Source organism: Lathyrus oleraceus, chromosome 3, assembly GCF_024323335.1.
Source record: "Lathyrus oleraceus cultivar Zhongwan6 chromosome 3, CAAS_Psat_ZW6_1.0, whole genome shotgun sequence".
Lineage (NCBI taxonomy): Eukaryota > Viridiplantae > Streptophyta > Magnoliopsida > Fabales > Fabaceae > Lathyrus > Lathyrus oleraceus.
In genome coordinates this window covers 172,201,330-172,224,830 of record NC_066581.1, presented here as the reverse complement: position 1 = coordinate 172,224,830, position 23,501 = coordinate 172,201,330, and positions in this window count along the sequence as shown.

Here is a 23,501-nt window from a genome sequence, read left to right as displayed (position 1 = left end):
TCAAAATAATTCAAACGAAAAAGGGAGTAGAAGGCGGTCGCCTTATTATTCCTCGAAAGAATTGGACGATTGGTGTGCACCACATTGCTCAATCTTTCGTCGTTCTTCAAAAAACATCTTAAACAAATCAAACTAATTTCTTGCCCCCGCGCGATCGAAACCAATCAAACATCAAACGCATCAATTCAACTCGTCACCCCCGCGTGACCAAAACCCTTTTCAAAAGAACACTGTTAATCCTTTCTAATGTGCACAACAAACCAATGCTAGAGCCTCCACCGAGAGTAGACAAGCCAGCATTTAGCCGTTAGAACGCCGACCTACACAGTCATTCACCAAACAAAACCCACCAAATATTCGTAGTAGCCTGAACTATGAATGCTCTGATTTCCTTATTGCACCATAAGGATACGTAGGCACGAGATTACGAGATCTTGGCGAGCACACTAATAAAACCTCCCCTTTCCCCTTCTGAGGTCTTCATTCATCTCTATTATCAACTCTGATTACTCGAAGAAAGAAAATAACATTTAACTAACATTCAAATAGCAAATTAGACTAAAAGGTTCCCATTGAGTACAACGGACGTGAGGGGTGCTAATACCTTCCCCTTGCGTAATCGACTCCCGAACCCGAATATGGTTGCAACGACCATTATTCTATTTCCTAAAGGTTTTATCGATATTTCCCTATTCCTTCATTGGGATAAATAAAGTTCGGTGGCGACTCTGTTCGAACACTAAATTTTTCCGCGACCATCGCGAGGAATCGTATTTTTCTAGATGCGACAGCAAGTAATGGCAATGTCTAAACTACCAAGGTAGGTGGATAGTCTTATGACCAGGTGAAAGGGTCATGAGGAGAAATGCAAATGAATGATTGATTGGGAAAGTTTTTAGGACCAAAATCAGGGTATGAGAGTTGCCCCTATTTAAGTATCTTCAACCAGAGAATATGAAGTAGGACATCCTTCATATGATCACGGTGGGAGATAGTTAAATACCAAGAATACCCGGATTTTGATCCTGAAATGAAAATGCTATGATGTGATATGCATGGGTGAAAGACTTTTTACTTCTGAATTTATCTGTTAGGGACACGGTGAATCCTTAACATGAGATATTATGCCAGACAAAACAATCTGTGGGGAATACTGATGGCCCACAAGGAAATAGACAACTGGGGTAAAACAACTCGTTGGGGATAACAATCCTATTGGAGAGTCAAACACACACTAGGGAGTACTCAAAGTGAAAGTTGATAAACGACACTTGGAGTACAAGAGATTTCGATAATAAGTTCACACATGACTTACTAACAACTCGAATATATACATACATATATATATATATATATATATATATATATATATATATATATATATATATATATATATATATATATATATTAGAAAGTTCCCACAACAGGTTCATACATGACCTGACAACACTGGAATAATCAAAGAAAAAAGTTCTTCGGAATAGGTTCAGAAATGACCTGGTAATATTGGAATAAAGAGTTCAGCAACAGGTTCATACATGACCTGACAATGCTGGGGAATATCAAGAAGTTCTGACAGCAGGTTCAAACATGACCTTACAACATCAGAAAATTCCAAGAGACTATATCAACAAGTTCATATAGGACCTGATGACAACTTAAACATTCTTGACAAAATCCGGAGATTTCTCACAAGAAAAAGATCCGATCAAAATTTTTGGAAAATACTGTCACTGAAAAAGTTAAAATGATAACTTTCTAGGAAGCACCAGGGTCAAAAGGACAAAAAACTCTATGTAGGTGCCAACAACAATTGGAGTTATACCATGAACATAGATCACCACCATCCTCAGACGGATTAGTGCCAGTTACAATGGGATTTCAAGGGTGATGGTGATTACCAGGCTTAAAGATACCATTTACATATGGATTTTTAACAAAAATCTAATTACAACTATGCTCGAAAGGGTACCAGTAACAACTGGATTTAAAAAGTGGATGCCAGTCACAACTGGACTCAACAGGTAAATTCCAATAACAATTGGACTTGCAAACAAAGGTGGTGATAAACAGACTTAACATACCATTTACAAATGGATTTTAACATAGTGTCGGTTAGAACTGGACTTGTGATACCAACTACAATTGGATTTCAGATAAGATGCTGGTAACAACCAGGCTTTAAGAAGATACCAGTTATAACTGGATTTAACAGGTAATGCCAATAACAATTGGACTTGTAAATAAATGTTGGTTACAAACAGACTTACATGTACCAATTACCATTGGATTTTGAAAATAAGATTCCAGTTACAAATGGACTTGAGAGGTAATGCCAATAACAATTGTTCTCACAAACAATGTTGGTTACAACCAGACTTTTTAAAAAAAGATACCAGTTACAACTGGATTTGACAGGTAATGCCAATAACAATTGGACTTATAAACAAATACTGGTTACAACCATACTTTAAAAAAAGACACCAGTTACAACTGGACTTCAAAATTAGAGCGTCAGGTACAACTGGACTTGACAGGTAATGCCAATAACAATTGGACTTATAAACAAATATTGGTTACAACCAGACTTTAAAAAGATACCAGTTACAACTGGTCTTAGAGGTCAAGGGATAAAAATCAACAATGAGACATGCGATTATGCAAATGAGCACGAAACATACTTCGGGTTATGCATGATTTTGATTTTGCTTATATGCATGATATATGAATGATCACGATATGCAAATGCTGACAATATACAGACTGGAAATTAGAGAAGGCTTTATGGAGGTACTGAATCCTCAACACCAACAACTCAACCAAAGGAGTGATGATAGATGCATCAAAAGGGGTCTATCAAGCCAAAGAATTACAACTGGCCCAGTAATCCATTCGAAGAATGATGAATTATGCTCTCTGGAAATATATGTTGATTATTCCTGGAAAAGTATTGCAACTTGAGACTTGCGTGGAAAGACGAAAGATTTCCTTTTAATACTTCCACAGGTCAAAGCAAAAATTGTTTTTCTCAATATGTTGAAAATTTCTTTTCAAGTTCAAAATTTCATTATTAACACATAAATGGTATTTTGCATAACAAAGAAAATCAGAGAAAAACAGCAAATGATAGAATTTGATAGGTAAACTTGTATTTATTCAAGAATGGTAGCACACAAATGGTGTAGCTCCATGGAGTGTTACAAATTTAGAAAATAGTGACGGGAAAAGGTTTACATTGAATCACAATGACTACTACCATCCCTAATAACAATGACTCAACGAGACTTCACTTCTGAAGGGAGCAACTGGATTGATCTTCCATCTTTGATTCTTCCGTGTTGATCAATGACAACTGATGCAGTCTATCCCTTTTGTCCCTAATTTTTGCCTGGATCGCCCTTTCGGGTTTTTAATCCACTGGGATGCTCTTTTTTGCCTAAGTCACCGTTCAGGTTTTCAACTTAGAGAGCTACCAAAAATTTTATTATCATCCCTAACTTTTGCCTAGACCGCCCTTTTGGGTTTTCAGTCCACCAGGATACCCATTTTTGCCTAAGTCGCCCTTTCAGGTTTTCGACTTAGTGGGTTTTTGTTAGGCATAATATCTTTTGACTGCGCCATAGTTCAAAGGGTGAATGAATTCTTTGCCATCCATAGTTGTGAGAAATAGAGCGCCTCAAGAGTATGCTCTCGTTACAACGTATGGTCCTTCATAGTTGGGAGTCCACTTCCCACGCAAATCTTTGTGCACTGGCAAGATCTTTTTAAGCACGAGATCCCCTTCCTTGAACTCTCGAGGATAGACCTTCTTGTAGAAAGCTTTCTTGATTCGTTGTCGGTACAATTGTCCATGGAATAGAGCGGTCATACGCTTCTCATCAATGAGGTTAAGTTGATCATAACTATTCTGGATCCATTCAGCTTCATCCAGCTTGGCCTCCATCAATATTCTCATTGAAGGTATCTCTACTTCTACTGGGAGAACTACTTCCATCCCATAGACCAAGGAGAATGGGGTTGCCCCTGTTGAAGTGCGGACTGAGGTCCGGTATCCATGCAAAGCAAAGGGTAGCATCTCGTGCCAATCCTGACAAGTTTTCGCCATCTTTTGTAGGATTTTCTTGATGTGTTTGTTGGCAACTTCAACAACACCGTTCATCTTTGGACGATATGGAGAAGAATTATGGTGGTCAATCTTGAAACTCTCACATAATTTTGTCATTGTCTTGTTGTTCAAGTTTGAACCATTTTCGGTAATGATCTTGCTTGGGTTTCCATAGCGGCGGATAATCTCCTTCTTGATAAAGTGAGCGACCACATGTCTCGTCACATTGATGTAGGAAGCAACCTCCACCCACTTGTAAAGTAATCGATGGCAACCAGGATGAAGCGATGACCATTAGAAGCCTTAGGCTCTACAACACCAATCATGTCGATGCCCCACATCGAGAAGGGCCAAGGCAATGTCAAAACATTCAGTAGTATTGGCGGTACGTGCACTTTGTCAGCATAAATCTGACATTTATGACATCTCCTAGCATAGCTGAAATAATCGGACTTCATGGTCAACCAATAATAACCAGCTCTTAAAATTTTCTTGGCCATGGCATGTCCATTAGCATGGTTTCCAAAGGATCCTTCATGAATCTCCTTGATTAACATGTCTGCTTCGTGTCTATCCACACATCTGAGCAGAACCATGTCATGGTTTCTCTTGTAAAGCACATCATTACTCAAAAAGAATTTGGATGATAACCTCCTCAGCGTTTTCTTATCCAACAATGTAGCATCTTATGGATACTTTTGACTTAGAAGATATCGCTTGATATCATGAAACCACGGTTTACCCTCAGTTTCTTCTTCAATCAGTTGACAGTAAGAAAGCTCATCTCTTCGCTTGATTCGAATAAGTAGAGCTTCATTACGGAAACTGACTTGGTACATTGATGCTAATGTTGCCAAAGCATCAGCCACTTTATTTTCTACTCTTGGGATGTGATGGAAAGTGATATCGTCAAAGTATTCTATCATCTTTACAACATGATAACGATACGGGATCAGCTTCGCATCACGAGTTTCCCGTTCTACTTTGACCTGATAGATTACCAAGGCTAAGTCTCCATACACCTCAAGAATCTTGATTCGAAGATAAATTGCGGCTTCAATACCGAGGATACAAGCTTCATTCTCTACGACATTATTCGTACAATCAAAATACAACCTTGCTATGAAAGGGGTAAAGCCACCATTTGGATTCATCAAAACAGCTCCCACACCATGACCATTGTAATTGGAGGAACCATCGAATGCGAGCTTCCATCGAGATCCTGGTTCTTGTCCTTCATCCGGGCCTGGGATCTCACAATCTTTTATCACCATTATATCCTCATCAGGGAAATCAAAGTTCAATGGCCGATAGTCTTCAACTGGTTGATGAGCGAGATACTCTTCTAAAACACTTCCATTGATTGCTTTTTGGGTTTCGTATTGGATATCGTACTCTGACAAGAGCATCTGCCAACGGGAAAGTCTTCCAGTCAAGGCAGGTTTCTCAAAGATATACTTTATTGGATCCATATTCGAGATTAACAAAGTAGTATGGAAAATCTTGTACTGCCTCAAACGACGAGCGGCCCATGCTAGCGCGCAACAAGTTTTCTCCAAAAGCGAATATCGACTTTCACAATTAGTAAACTTTTCGCTTAGATAGTAAATAACATGTTCTTTCCGACCAGTTTCGTCAGGTTTCCCGAACACGCATCCCATTGACCCTTCGAGCACAGTTAGATACATGATTAATGGCTTTCTTGGGACATGTGGCATCAAAATAGGGGGTTCTTGCAAGTATTGACGGATCGTCTTAAAACCTATTTGACAATCAGAATTCCATTCAATAGCTTGATCTTTTCGAAGCAATTTGAAGATAGGCTCACACGTGGCCGTCATGTGTAAGATAAACCTTGAGATGTAATTCAAACGTCCAAGGAAACCTCTAACTTCTCACTCGGTGCGTGGAGCAGGCATTTCTTGTATAGCTCGGACCTTATCAGGGTCCACCTCAATCCCTCGTTGACTAACGATGAAACCAAGCAATTTCCCTGAAGGAACACCAAATGTGCATTTTGCAGGGTTTAATCGTAATCTAAACTTGTTGAGGCATTCAAACAGCTTCTTCAGATGGTCCATATGATCTTCTTCACTTTGTGGTTTGGCGATCATGTCATTGACATAGACCTTTATCTCCTTGTGCATCATATCATGGAAAAGAGTGACCATAGCTCTTTGGTAAGTTGCCCCGACATTTCTGAGACTGAAAGGCATTACCTTGTAGCAAAAAGTTCCCCAAGGGGTAATAAAAATGGTCTTCTCCATGTCATCTAGATCCATCTTGATTTGATTGTATATAGAAAATCCATCCATAAAGGAGAATACAGCAAAACTTGCAGTGTTGTCTACCAGAGTATCAATGTGTGGTAAGGGGAAATCGTCCTTTGGACTAGCTTTGTTTAGATCCCTATAGTCAACACAAATCCTCACCTTGCCATCCTTTTTAGGCACAAGTACAATATTAGCGACCCATTGTGGGTACTTCGCCACTGCGAGGAAACCAACATCAAATTGTCATTTGACTTCTTCACGAATCTTTAGAGCCATATCTGGTCTTGTTCTTTGGAGTTTCTGTTTATCTGGAGGGTGTAGAGGTAAATTCATGATTATCAAGTTATGGATAAGCAAGACATCAAATAACAAGAGTCACCACCGCGCTTTTATTGTTTCCAAGGGAAAAGGGAAAAAGTACGAACAAAACCCAAAAGTAAGAAGTTTTCAAATCAAAACTAATAAAATGTCAGAGATTACATGTAAGGGGATTGGTTACACAGAGGGAAGGTGTTAGCACCCAAAGTGTCCTAGATACTCCTAGGGAGCCCTTTTTTGCGTGCATATGTATTTTGTACAAAGTGATGTTTACAAACAAATAGAGTGAGGGGATGAGAAGAGAATTCATTAATTATATTTTTGTATTTGACAATACCTTCGGCCTTGTGCCTACGTACCAACATAAAAATGAGGGATCAAAACCTCGTAGTTTGTGATACAAATTTCAAAGTGGGTGCATTGCTTTTAATAAAAATTAAGTTTGAAAGGCACAAAGGCCTAAAAAAAGGTTTGAATGAGTTAGTTCTTTTTGGCTTTTGCATGTCCATTGGAATGAGTACCAAAGGAGCCTTCATACACTTCAGTCATCAACAAGTCTGCTTCGTGTCTATCCACGCATCTGAGCAGAACCATGTCGAAGTTTCTCTTGTACAAAACATCACCATTCAGGTAGAAGTTACCGGCTAATCTTCTCAAAGTTTTCTTATCTTTCAAAGATGCCCCAGGAGGGTAAATCTGACTTTTCAGGAAACACTTGAGGTCGTAATACCATGACTTCTCGTCTTTGATCTCTTCAACATCAAACACATGAGCTGGCCTATCAAGACGCATCACAGACAAATTGGGAACCTCGTTCCAATACTTCACTACAATCATTGATGCCAATGTTGCAAGAGCATCTGCCATCCAGTTTTCATCTCGAGGGATATGATGAAACTCAACTTTTGTAAAGAAAGTTGAAATCCTCCTCGCATAATCTCTATATGGTATTAAACCGGGTTGATTCGTCTCCCATTCACCTTTGATTTGATTCACGGCCAAAGCTGAATCTCCATAGACATCTAAATGCTTGATTCTGAGATCAATGGCCTCTTCAAGTTGTAGCGGTAAATTCATGATCATCAAGCTATGGATAAGCTAGATATCAAATGACAAGAGTCGCCACCGCGCTTTATTGTTTCCAAAGGAAAAGGGAAAAAGTACGAACAAAACCCAAGAAGTAATAAGTTTTCAAATCAAAACTAATAAAATGTCAGAGATTACAGGTAAGGGGGTTAGTTACACAGAGGGAAGGTGTTAGCACCCAAAGTGTCCTAGGTACTCCTAGGGAGCCCTTTTTGTATGCATATTAACTTGGTATAAAGTGATGTTTACAAAAAAATAGAATGAGGGGATGAGAAAAGAATTCATTAATTGTATTTTTGTGTTTGACAAGACCTTCGGTCTTGTGCCTACGTACCAACATAAAAATGAGGGATCAAAATCTCGTAGTTCGTGATACAAATTTCAAAGTGGATGCATTGTTTTTAACAAAAATTAAGTTTGGAAGACACAAAGGCCAAAAAATGGTTTGAATGAATTAGTTCTTTTTGGATTTTTTGAAAGTTTAAGTCAAGTATAGTTAAGTCTATTTACAAGTTTGATTTAAGAAAAGAAGTTTGAAAATGCAATGGCATAAGGCCAAAGTTTCTATCTTTTTGCAAAAGTGGTCAAAGTTTAGAACAAAAGTAGTTCACACAAATAAGATTTGGAAAAAATGGAGGGAAAGATTTTGAAATTAAAGAAATGGGGAGAAGATGAAGAGATTATCATATGTACAAAATTAAAAGTTTAGAGTTGAAAAGATCTGACCAAATGGGTAGCAATCCAATAGACAAGAATGTCAATAGAAACCCAGAATTTCCTTGGACTTTTAGAATCAAGCAACACAAAAATGCACAATTATATTATCTTGAAGAGAAACGCATCAAATAAAGATGGTCAATCCAAGCTTATCCATTTCATGATCTTCTTCAAAGTAACCCATATAACAGATGGATTCCATAAGTCACAAGTTCAAAATAACAACTTCACAATGATCATGTTGCAGATGAACTTAGAGATGTCTTCAAAGATGTATCAGATGAATTTCAAATTGCAAGCACTTGGTTTCTCAACAAGTTGTCATTGGCCAAGTCCTTTAGTATAGGAAGGTTGCCTAGATTCTAAGTCCATTTTTCCAAGATCAAGCCAACAGTCCACACAAAAGTCTTTTAGGTTTTTGTTGTTATTATGTACATTAATGGTCAAAGACCACACAAACAAGCAAAGTATACACAAATAAAATATATCACACAATATGGTCCAAATGGACAAAGCAAAAATTGCATTATCATAAACAATTAGAATGATATGAACAATGGCAAATGAATAGAAACAAAAATTAAATGACATTAAAGTAAAGGACTTAATATTAAAAGTTAGTAGTTAATTGGTTAGAAGTTAGTATTGTTTTGCTTTTGCTTTTCATTTTAAGACATTCTTTGGAGAACACTCAACCCACTTATCAAAAGCATGAATCCTTGAGCCAAAACATCTTCCAAAGGAATGAAAGAAGGCCAGGTTTCCACACAATACCATGAAAGAAGGGAGACTTACAATCTCACTAACTAGAATGTTTATGTCTTTTATGTCACAAATTTAGCGTTATGTTAAGCAATCGTAATTGAACTTATGTAGAAGTCACAACTATTTTAGACCGGGCAATAAAATTTTGGTGTTAATGCATGTTAGAGACATAGTATAATGGACTATGCTCATGAAACATACCACACACAAAAAGAATATGCAAAAGGTGTGGCCTAATCTCATCCATACTCATGTTAATTTTTCAATCAACTAGCATTAGGACTTTGAGATATCATAGGCCAAATGAGATGAATGCATAAAGAAGGGGAATGATATGAAGAGGGAGGGGAATGGATGAAATCACAAATTGGTCAAAGGAGGACTTTTACCAAATTAATATCATCCATTCATTTTCAGAGATGGAATGTACATTCCATCAATCCCCTAAATCCAATGATATTAATTTGACAAAGTCAAATCAACCTTGACCAAGGCCCAACAACAAGATTCAAACATAAACAAGTCATCACAATTGGTCAACAAATTTATTTGGCATTTATTCAAATTAAAAAAATACTAAAATAGTGCATTTAAATTAAATATGGTTTGTCCAATTCCTAAAATCTCATCAAAATACCAAATAAATGGCCATGAGTTTTATCATATGTCAAACAAGGTCAAAGGACCTTGGAGAAAAAATTTCATAATTTTTGGACATTTAAAAATATTTTTAAACAATTAAAAACAAATGAAAAATCAATTAATTCATGAAAAATATTAATAATGATCCAAAAAATAATTTTAATTCAGAATATGAAAGAGAAAAATATTTGAATTTTTTTGGTGAAAGTCCCATATTTTTTGGATCAATATTGAATTTAATATGAATTATTGAAAATAAGGCAATTAAAATGAAAATTAAAATATCAGAAAAAACGTGGACCACTTGATCTCCCCCATTAATTGAGATGGCAGATCAAGTGGTCACAAATGTGCTATCCACGATGGACTCTAGTCAGCGCGCTACAGAGTTGGTAATCACAATGGACGCGTGTGATTAGAACAAAATAACAAGATCATGTGGCTGTGAGACATGCCAGCGCATCGCCGGAGCTATAGCTCCGGTCTTTTTCTCCGGTGGATCTCACCGAACTGGTCCACCTTCAACCATCACCAAAATTAAAAACAAGGACATGATTTCAAAGTAAAAATGACACTGAGTTCGAATCTGGCCTCAATTCACTCTAACTCCAAGTATATTGAGAGATACATGGAGTTGAAATTTGAGGTACATGAATTGAGTTGCTTCGATTTGGCGTCAAAGCAACTCAATCTTCTTGCCTATATTGGTAGGACTTCAGACAACCAAAGAATCAATAGAATTGAGCAAGAATTAGAGAGAATCGAAGAGATCATTTTTTTTGGAGAATACCTTCAATTGAGGTCTGGATTCAACTGATCTTGCTCTTGCTCATGCTTGATCTCACTCCAAATGCTTGCAGAAGAAGGATTGAATGCTCAAAAGGCTGTGGATTCCTGGAGATTTGAATTTCAAAACAGTGGAAATTCAAACTCAAATTCAAGTGAATTTCTCAGGTTTATCCTTTGCAATGTGAGGGTTAGAGTTAGGGGATCAAAGCTAGCGTGAATGTGTGTGAATTACTGAGCATATAAGGCTCTATTTATAGCTGAATCCATTGCTTTTTGCACACTTGAATTCACTTTCCAAATTTGGTCATTGATGATGCATGGGTGCATGGGCGTACATAGGCCCATAAAATCATTACCATAAGTCCACAAATGAGTGTGAGATAGTCTGAATTCAGTTTGGATTGTAAGGCAAGTGTACATTTTGATTTGAAGTTTGATCCTTGCCAAGTGATGACACCATGTTCATGCCATGCGCAACCTATGCATTCCATGTCCAAAATGAATGAATTTGAGCTCTTTATAAAGGTGAGATCAAGAGGAATAACTTTCATGTTAAATACTTTTCCATTTGGAGTTTGTATCATGAAGAAATTTGAGGTGGAAATTTGGAAAGTTTTGACATATCAAATTTTTTCTAAGTGTCAAGCCATATGTCTCAATATTCCACCTTGCTTAACTTTTTATATGAGCTTCAAATGAGAAACGTGTCTTCATCAAAGTGGTAGCTATTTAAAATACCTTAAAAATGGTCAAAAATTTCATGTCATTTGGATTTTAAATGATTGAGTTATGCATTTTTTAAGTTTGGAAAAATCACTTGATCAATGGTATAGGTCAAAAGTGACCTATAATGTAACCTCATATCACATGCTCAAAAAAGTTGAATTAGCTCCCACTAAAAACATCAAAGTTGAATTAGACACATTGAATTTGATTGTGAAAATTGGAAATCTTTCATATCATAAAAATTGAGCAAATTATGGCCTTGGGAAGTTGACTTTCAAATTAGGGTTTAGACAAAATGACCTATAATGTTTCAACATAGAAAATGATTTTCCAAGCAAAAATAGCTCTAGGTATCAACATGAAATTTACTTGGAATGTTATTTATAGTAAGTTTTCTCTTGGAATCATTTTCATATGGTGAAAATTGTAGGAGATAGGGTCTAGGGAGACCCAGTTTTGATCAGATGAATTCATCTGGCCAACCACCATCAACCAACTTGCTAACTTCCAATTCTCTTGACTTTTTAGGCTCATGGTAGATCATATATGCATAAGATGATGAAATATGAAGTGTCCCTTGATAAATTTGATCAATTTGTGAGATAGCTTGTTGGAGAAGTTACTCAAGATACCTAGTTAAACTAGGGTTTCCAAGGCAAATCACCCTCAAACTCTTGAAGAAAACTTGATCAATATAACATGTAGATGAAATTCTGGTATAGTCAGAGTTCAGATGTTCTACACGAAGTCATGACATCTGATCCAACATTGTTACTTATACAACAAGACGGTTAGAAAAATTAAAGCCCAATACTCATATGCACACAGTCCCAGATGTCACGACATCTGCTACTCTACCACCATGGACAGAAGAACATCCAGTTATGTCCATCTAGAACAAAGACACAATAGAGATCAAACATGGCACTTATGTTTATTAATCCTGCCCAGTTATCAGCATGATGTCTCAACATTGATTTGAACATCACCTGTTCCAACATTACAGAAGGATGAACTGTAACAGACCAACCAGTCTACCAGTAATAGCAGTCAATAATGAATGTCATAACATTCTGTTTTGCAATCATACTGCAGGATATGTGTCAAGTTTGTTATTCTCTTCATAAACAGACTAGAAACAGACTGAGTTATTACAGACAAAATAAAGTGTGCAGAAGGTAAAAACACCAATAATTGTTAACCCAGTTCGGTACAACATTACCTACTTTGGGGGCATACCAAGCCAGGAAGAAGATCCACTATTAGCAGTATTAATTCAGAGTTAAACTCCCCCGTTTACAACTCCTCACTTAATCCCTACCCAATGCAATCTATACCTAGGCACTCCTAGATAGAAACCTCCAGTTTCCATTCCTATCACTACAATTACCATGTAATGCTTAGACAACTTGAACATGCTTCACAGCTTCGTTCAAGAACATAACCACTCTTGCCTACAGGCTTTGAGTTACAAATAATCTCATGCTTTCAAGCACTGAGAAACACCTGGTAACCTTCCCACAGGTTGGGAGGTTTACCTCTCACACACACCCCTAATTTTTACATTGTTTGAGGCTTACAAAACCTAGGTTACAAACTGCTATTTATAACCTAACTACCCAACTGGATTTGGGCCTTTAGAAATCGCAGCAAATCTTTCCTTTGCTGTTACAGAGCTGGCAGAATTCTTCTGCTACAATCAAGGTCTTCAATCTTTTATTTCCTAAAAGATCTCCATATTTGGGAACTGTATATTCACCAAATATATTCACCAAATCTTCTGATTGAATCTTCAAGATCTCCACACAGGAGTTAGGATATTCACCAGATCTCCTAATTAATCACAAACCAAACCAGAATTAACTGATTCAGTTTTATACACATGTGAGATGTCACAGTCCCGATGTCGTGACATCTTACATGACATGTTGGTCCAGATGTTGAACTTCTTCAACCCAACATATTAAAACAACAGAGGTGATTACCTTATTTGTTTTACAAAATTAATGCCAATCTTAAGGTACTAACAATCTCCCCCTTTGGCAAATTTTAGCTAAAACAAATAACCCAATATGGGTCTGCACTTCCTCTTTGTCTTTGACAGCCCCAATGCCACCACCACTGTTGGTGTACATGAGGAAGAAGTTGTACAAGACACAGCTGCATCACAACCTTTCCCCTCAACAGGAGGGCTTCCTGAAGAATATGTAATGCTGAGTACATAGATAATGTAACTCAGATCACAAGACACAATTGTCTTCTTAACTCAGATCACAAGACACAACTGATATACCCAGTTAGTGACTTTTGTGTCTGAACCCATCTTCTCCTTGCTACCAGATATTGCTTGCTTCTGGTGCATCCTCAGGACAATGTTTCTCGCCCCCTTTTTAGCTAAACATTTATAAATGACACCCTCACAAAACCAGATCTAGGAGCAGTATGACCAGATCTTAACAAACCCCATGGTTTAGAGGGAATGAAATGTCGCTCTTGTGAGAAGAGGAGTGCTGATGCATCCTTTAAATAGACCAGACCTTGCTTAGGAATTAACGGTAGGAGTAAATGCTTGGTCAAGATCCATCCATATTTGCTGAGAATCAGTCAGAGAATCACCACCAATATCCCAGATAATCTTTGAATACCTTTTATAGCTCTTGACTATTTCCAGAAATAGCAGTTCCAAGACTATTCCATAAATGCTGTCAGACACGTTATAAGCTATGTCTTAACATTTGATACTGCTTTTGTCTGTGTTCTTCATATATCCTCCTTATCACCATTTCCTAAAACCACTTTCTCACCTCCAGTGATAGCTTGACACCTAGCACCACACATCCATATTTCCTTAAATAACTTTCAGCAGGTACATAGGATATCTTATGTTAAGACATCACCTATGACATCTTGTGAACATTCTGACCCTTTTTTTTCTCAAGGAAAACTAACAGCAATTAAACAGCATAACTGTAGTTTAATCAGCAGTCAAGGCAAACCAATTACTAGCTATGGCTACTAGTAATACACACATGCACAAGGGTACTTCTCCTCCCCGTAAATTTGTGCAACAATCCACATAATTACTAGTTATGGATGCAACTAGTAAGACACACAAATGCACAATGCACCAGGGTACTTCTTCTCCCCCTAAACCTGTGCATGCAACAACCATAACAGCTACTGAACTTCAGCACCTGTACCAGCCAGAATGTCATACTGACATCTGCTACAACATCAGCACCTGTGCACCACATCCATATTTCCTTATGACTGAAGTTTCAGAAGGAAATAACAATATTGTCCAAGGCAATGTCATGACATCCGGTCAGACAATCTTCTGCTCACTCAGCCTTGACACACGCCCCATCATCTTATTAACTAACAAGGTGTCATACCTTGTTATCTGAGAACCCATAGACCACAAGCTTGATGATTACTTGCAGTGCAAAGACAGAACTCCCCCTGTCATGAACAACCAACTCTCCTCTTGAAACTTGGAGATGAACATATCCAACACCCCAAAGTTGGACCTTCACATACTTCCTGATTCAAAGAGAACCCAGACAGCTTGATGAATGGAAAACATAAGACGCATCTTCATGTCTTCAAGAGCACACTCCCTGTTCAACCTTCTTGGCTGAACACATCCACACCCTGTGACAATCTCTCTTCTAACCAGAACAGAAAACAACATACCACCATCTGATATTCTTCAGATATCACTGAATCACAAGCTTGATCCAGACACAAATTGGGACATATACACTCTCATCCCATTACAAGAGATAGTCTTCCATGTAAGCTCCAGCAGATACAACCAATATCAGAAGCCTTGTCATTGAATATGGCATTCTGAAATAATCCTGCTTGCACATGTTCTTTAACTCCAGCCACAAGCTCCAAGAGATGACTAGAAAACACCTCCTTTTGTCTTCAACTTACTACTTTTCTGCTCAAAAGTAACTTGTCTCAGACTATCCTCAAGAATAATCAGTTGCCATATGTAGATTATCTTGATTCTTCGAACTCACTTCTGAGATACACCAAATGCCACTGGTTGATTACCTCCTTCATGAATCCTCATATGAAAAAGTCAAATGCCATTTTTCGACCTCATCACGTTTATCAGACTTCTCCCAAAGATATTCTGACCTTCCAAGTGAGACTTGAACTTCAAGCTACATGTTGAACACAACTTAGATTTTCTAAGACATGAACATGTAACATCCTTTCTATTCAGCAACTCCAAAGAACTGCAACGAGAACGACCTTTTTGAAGTATCCAATCTACAACCCTGTAGACCCTTCTATCTCAAGTTGATGTGCACTTCACCAACTAAGATTCTGATGTTGAACCAAATGTCATAACCTTGTGTTTTGACATCTAGCTGTTGAATTCAGCTCCTTCTTCTGCCACTTGAAAGAACTTCCTCCCTTCACAGAACAAGAGTTCAATGTTCTCATAGACTTGATTGTGGAACCAAGTTTGAGTAAACATCCTCCATCCTGCATGTTTGCAGTTAAGTCATCCAAGCTCACACCTTGATGAATCCCTGCTTCTTCTCCAAAGACATCAGACACTCTGATGCATGAGTCTTCAGAAGGACTAGTTAGAAACTATCCCTTCAGCTATACCAAGGATTCCACTTCCTAAAGCAAAGTTGTTTCCATGATGTCAAGACTGCTGCCACTTGTTCTTGACTCCATAGTGTGCATTAGCTAATGCACTTTCTTACCTAGATCAGAAGTAAACTGATCCAAGTAACCACCATCAGGACTATGATGTTTTCTTCTTCTTGTACACACCAAGGCTGAACATGTTTCTTGCTAGGAAACCTTTTCAGAGATCATATGTTTTTGCTGCCACCAAAGTGATAGATCATAAACCAATGTATTATCCTTCCTGTGATTCTGCACAGGATCTTGAAGATGAGATGTTCCAACATCTTTTTAAAAACATCATTTATCTTGAGCTCCAAGGATAATCAATTAAATACTTGTACTTGGCACAAGCAGACATTGATCTTAAATCCTTTCCCTGTATTCCTTTCAGATACTTCCACCATAAGACTACTTTGAAAATACTCTTCTAGTGTCAACATCTTCTGCTTGCAAGCATCTCAACAGTTTTGAAAATCTTCCCAGATTAAATTCACCCTTAGGAATGAGAGAGATGAATTCTTCCTTGCAAATATGTCACACAACCACCAGAACCCATGTGACACAGGTCAACAGCCAATCAGACCCTAGGCTGACCGAACGTGAGGAGGTTAACCAAAACTCCCCCTCAAATTAACAATCATGGAAACTCCACACCAATACCCATGCATTGTACACACATGTCTCAACATGACATACACCATCCCTACCAGTGGCAACTAACTCTATGAGTTAAACCTATACATACTCCAATCACACCAATCAGACTCCAGCTGATCATCAATACTAGTGAAAGAAAACAACACCAGTCAATAGTAGATATGCATTGCCAGGGCATACTACCTCAACCAACCTCTGAATCTTCATATTCTCACTCCTTGAAAGAACTGCCACTTTTGAGCGTGGTGTTTGAATAACAAGATTCATGGTTCCAATCCTCTTAAATGAAATAGCAATCAGGTTACCCCATTATTGACTTCTAACATCCAGGGGACTTGTCTTCCCACACAACATAGTACTTCAGGGAACAACTATCCAACCCTGATCAATCTACAGGAATAAGACAACCAGCAGGAAATTTCACAATGCCACATCTCAACCAGCTCCACTTCTAGAGATCTGACTTCTAAAAGTGACCTTCTTGAGCACACACACAGTTGACCCTACCCTTGTCAACTTAGCAAACACAGATGTCTCCTCTTCCAGGTCAGGAGTAGGTTCCAACCAAAAGTATCCCTTTGTTTGACACCTAAACACATCTGCTCTTCAACCAGTAGCTGCATACTTGTTGAACAACATGTTCTAACATTACATAGAACATTAGTTCCACCTCCTTGGAACAAACCCTCCTTGACAATCTTCAAGGTCTTCATATACACTACCCAAGAGAGTAAAAGAATCAGTGATCAGGTGATTCTTACCATCCTGAAGTGAGAACGTCATGATGAGTGGACTTGAGGAGACTCAAGTATCTTTGACATCTTCAGTAGATTATGATGAAATCTTGAATACAGCAGCCTTTCATCCACATGAGGGGAACCTTCATCAGAGTTTGAGTTTAGCCAGGTATTATGCAGCGGAAATCATAATACAACTCAACCTATGACCATGCACTTCACCAGATCAGCCTCCAAGAGCATACCAAGTTTGAATATGTTTCAATACTAGCACAGTTGTTCCACACAAAGGCCAATTGCCAACCTCCAGAGACAGACACAAACAGTTCCTGTCATGAATAGTCCATCCACCTACTTCAAGGGACCATTCAGGGAAATCACAGAACCTTCCACAGGTTCCAACATCAGTACTGGCATAACTCCTTGTAAGGTACCAGAAAGTATCACCCATGGATCTCATCCAGAAACAGAACAGGATGCCTGCTCTGATACCAATTGAAATTCTGGTATAGTCAAAGTTCAGATGTTCTACACGAAGTCATGACATATGATCCAACATTGTTACTTATACAGCAAGACAGTTAGAAAAATTAAAGCCTAGTACTCATATGCACACAGTCCCAAATGTCACGACATCTGCTACTCTACCACCATGGACAGAAGAACATCCAGTTATGTCCATCTAGAACAAAGACACAATAAAGATCAAACATGGCACTTATGTTTATTAATCCTGCCCAGTTATCAGCATGATGTCTCAACATTGATTTGAACATCACTTGTTCCAACATTACAGAAGGATGAACTGTAACAGACCAACCAGTCTATCAGTAATAGCAGTCAATAATGAATGTCATAACATTCTGTTTTGCAATCAGACTAGAGGATATGTGTCAAGTCTGTTATTCTCTTCATAAACAGACTAGAAACAAAATGAGTTATAACAGACAAAATAAAGTGTGCAGAAGGTAAAAACACCAGTAGTTGTTAACCCAGTTCGGTACAACATTACCTACTTTGGGGGCATACCAAACCAGGAAGAAGATCCACTATTAGCAGTATTAATTCAGAGTTAAACTCCCCCGTTTACAACTCCTCACTTAATCCCTACCCAATGCAATCTATACCTAGGCACTCCTAGATAGAAACCTCCAGTTTCCATTCCTATCACTACAATTACCATGTAATGCTTAGACAACTTGAACATGCTTCACAGCTTCGTTCAAGAACATAACCACTCTTGCCTACAGGCTTTGAGTTACAAATAATCTCATGCTTTCAAGCACTGAGAAACACCTGGTAACCTTCCCACAGGTTGGGAGGTTTACCTCTCACACACACCCCTAATTTTTACATTGTTTGAGGCTTACAAAACCTAGGTTACAAACTGCTATTTATAACCTAACTACCCAACTGGATTTGGGCCTTTAGAAATCGCAGCAAATCTTTCCTTTGCTGTTACAGAGCTGGCAGAATTCTTCTGCTACAATCAAGGTCTTCAATCTTTTATTTCCTAAAAGATCTCCATATTTGGGAACTGTATATTCACCAAATATATTCACCAAATCTTCTGATTGAATCTTCAAGATCTCCACACAGGAGTTAGGATATTCACCAGATCTCCTAATTAATCACAAACCAAACCAGAATTAATTGATTCAGTTTTATACACATGTGAGATGTCACAGTCCCGATGTCGTGACATCTTACATGACATGTTGGTCCAGATGTTGAACTTCTTCAACCCAACATATTAAAACAACAGAGGTGATTACCTTATTTGTTTTACAAAATTAATGCCAATCTTAAGGTACTAACAGTAGAGAACATTGGGACTTATATATGATGCCCATAACCATTCTTGTATCAATCCTTGGTTATGCTCTTTGTTCATGAGGGTCTTAAACCCTAAATGTGAACTTGATAGATCAATGGAGACCATGCCCTTCCTACAAAAGAGTTAGGCAAATGCAAAGACATATTTTTGGTATTTTAGTTAGTGAAATGATAAAATACAAGTATGATATAATCACAAAGTGCTTGGTGATCTCTCCCAAAACAAACCCAATGAAAGAGGGGTAAGGAGGATGCCAAGGTATGATCATAATGCTAATGCTTATGATGGAATTGCATGAGGGATCTTAGGGTCAAAATTGGGGTCTTACAGCTGCCCCTATTTAAGGACATTCTAACTGAGGAGGCGAAGGTTAAAATCTTCATGCTCGACTCAGTAGGATGGGCTCAAATAACAACATAGAGAAACAAATTTTGGTCCCTAAGAGACCTCATGATGCATATGACATGAATGCAAAAGTAAATTCTTTGTGGGTAAATATTGCCACAAAAGAAAAAGAAATCAGAGAGACCGAAAGTCTACAGGAGTATAATACATTCCATAAGGAAAACTCATTGGGGAGACAATGACTCTGGGGGGATAAAAGGGGTTATGCGTAGGCCAGGCTACGACTTAACTGCTGGTGGACTAGAGGAATTCCATACAAAATTGAAAGACTCAGCCAGGGAACAAACAACATCTGCAGGGGACATGAGTAGGTCAAGATAAAACCGAGGTACTCGACTCATGCAGGAAAAGCGATTTCACTAAGGAAATGTGCACTCAACGTAAGAGGAGCAAAAATTTATTATTCACTACCTGTTACTGGGTAAGGAGATAATAAAGATCTGACTGAGAGAACATTCGTCATCGGTTAGGATGAACATATCAAGGATGACTCGCTGAGGATTCCAGGAGAGGAAATTCATTACCGGTTACTGGGTAAGAATAGCCTTGCTGGGAAAAATGTAGAAAATATAGGATTTACAACTACGAGTTACTGGGCAGAAGACCAAGGGCAAGAGTATCCGTCATCGGTTATGATGAACATATCAAGGATAAACTCAACAGGGAAGAAAATCCGTCACCGGTTAAGATGAACATATCAAGGATACACTTGCTTGGAAATGCCAAGGAGGATACCCGTCATCGGTTAGGATGAACATATCAAGGATACACCAACTGAACAAAAAGGGTAGGAATTTTTCTTCTCCTTCATCATTCTTTACACTCTTTCTTTCTCCATTGTTCTTCTCTTTTCATTGCTATTGTGTGGGTAATAACAATCTTGTTCATCAAGATTGATTGAAATTCTCCATAGGTTTTGGGGGATTTTCAACATATACCACCTTCTTCATATTGAGCATGCTCAGGCTCATGAAATTAATAGGACCACAAGTTTGATGCCATGTCTAATTCCCATTAGAACAAAAGGTTGAGACAATGAATTTATGGTCTAACATGTTAATACCATCGATTTTGCAAGTTAGGTTTTGTGCTAAAGGTGCTTTCAGAAGCAATTTACCATCTGCATTAAACGCCTTGATTTGTCTATTTAGTAGCTTCATATACTAATATTTCTCTAGTAGTTGATAATAGCAATATCATATTGCTATTCATGCTATGAACATTCATACTTTTCCAACTCCTTCAAATATAATTGTTATTGTCATCAAGCTCAATTCTTTTTCAGAGATTCATCAAGTTTCAAGATCCATTTTGTATTTCCTATCATATATTTGGAACAAATTGTGTCAAGATAACACTAATTGGATTTGTTAATTTCCATTTTTTAAGCATTCATAATAAAGAATTCACTTGAATCATTATGTCTAGCATATGGAAACTACACTTGAATCACTATGTCTAGCATATGGAAACTACCAACTCTAGTTATCCTGTGTTATAAAGGCTTTGGATATAAGCAACATGCTGGTTGAAGACACAAGCCTATGCTTCATGCTTAATGTAAGGCACCTAGTAAGGGAGACTGGTTGGAAACTTTGGAAGAGCATTCTTAATGTTGATAATGTCGTTCTTTGCAGTACTCAGTTGGGTCTGGGAAGTTAGCAAGGCTTTAACATCTGCGATGGGCTATTCCACCATCACCTTCACTTGGGTTATAGTTGGAGTATGGAGAGGAGCCTAGAGAATGTTAGCTGCCACCCTAGCCTTCTTCCTCTTAAAGAGTTTCTTGATGGACGCCATTGTATCTACAAAAAAGAGAAAAGACGATTATAAAACATTAAAGGAATATCAAAAGAAAATACAAAAACAAATCCCCCCTCCTCACCAAAGAGTTCTTTTCTCATTGAGCATCTGTCGTGTTCACTAGTGTCCGACTAATGATAAGTTACCTCTTCTGTAGGGAGGGGCCCACATCTGAAGGAACTTTACCTTCTTTGAAACCCTAGTGTTTGCAGAAGATTATCAAATCCTATTTCATTGACAGTTCATCTGGGGACAGAGTTTCATAAAGGCCAACATAGGTGTGCGATATTTACTTATAGATTTTGTACGATCCACCGTTTTCTTTTTGGATTGTAATATTCCTATGTATGATTAGGAATAAATTTATCAATATTATCCATCAAGGAAATAATTAAATCATTGGGTTTTTTGCCTTGGCTGACAACATTGAGAAATTGTTTGCGAATATAAAAATGAATTGTTAAAGGTGGAATCAATAACAACTACGCCATTTTGTGAAATAGATTGCAAGAGCAGAAAAGCATTTTGTTTAAGGTTGATAAAATTAGTTTCTTCATTGAATGAATGTAACAATAATAACAACAACAACAACAATAATGGCAACAACAACAACAACTACAACAACAACAACACAACCTTAAAAGATTTCCTAACTAATTAAAAAACCATAAATATTTTTGTGTCTTGCAATCCATCTCAGAGAATGATATTTACGAATTTGATTGACATCAAATGAGTTAGGTTAGGGAAAAACTTCATGAATGGATGTTTTTACAGGCAAAATTGGATAATATTTTCTCTCGGTTTGTAGGTTAACTGAAGGAATAGATGGATTAAATTTAAATAAAAAAGAAATTAAAAAAGAATGGCGTCATTTTAAAAGAAATAAAACATAAACTTCAGTTGTTGGGATTTGAAGTGTGTCCCTTAATTAGTTTACCACATCGGTTGTGTGTAGCAACTAAGGAAATAACTGCTAATTTATTTTTAAAAATAAAACGCGGCGTGGCCAGGGTTTTTTACCTCAGCTTTTTGTTGAGTGAGGTGAAAAATTTGTCATAAAATATATTATTTGTAGTAGTGACATCGATTTTCAAAAAACATAATTCACCCTCCCTTTTGTGTTTGGAATCATTTCGTCAACAAAGACATCAAGGTAAGTGAATGACCTTGCAGCCAAGAGATCTGTGGTACTTCAACAGGTGGATCGAACATCATCACCCTCTTCAGAGCGAGATTGCGATAACGATTCGTGACTTTGGAATCAAAGAAGCTGATCATGGAAATTCGTGAGAATCAGAAGTCGATTCTCACAGAAGGTGTCAATGTTCCATTCTAGAACAAAAAATATAGGGAGATCGAATGAGCTTAGGTTCTGGTGTGGTGAAATGGATTTTTTGCACAACAGAGTAAGGGTGGATGTGCAAGATTCACACTCTAACGTCCAATTTAGTGAATGAGTGAGAGAGTAGTTTAAGTTAGTGAATGAGGGAATACTTAAAATGTCACATGCTAGAGTTTACATAGTGTGGTTGGTGAGAGTCGTTACCGTGTGATCTACCGCCTCGCACGAAGAGTCATCTGATTATATTTAACAATGGTGAACACTTTGAGTAATCAATGTCTTGGCACACACATTCTTAGACCGAGTCTCCTCATGATTGAACTTTAATGTCCTTGGACTTGTGGTCAGTCAAAAACACTAATATTTAAAGTATCATCTATAGATGATTTTATACACTATCATATAAAACTTTTTATTGCTCCAAAATAAATACAATTTATTATTATCTTAAAAATATATAAAATTGAAACAAAAAAACTAATTTGATACTGAAGAATATAATTACTAATCAAAGTAAAAATTTCTCTTGGGTGTCCGAACTTTAGCCCGTGATTGAACGATTACTTGTAGTCTTTGAAAATGCATGATTTGACTCACGTGCGCATACTTTTTATCCTACCAACAGGAACAAGTC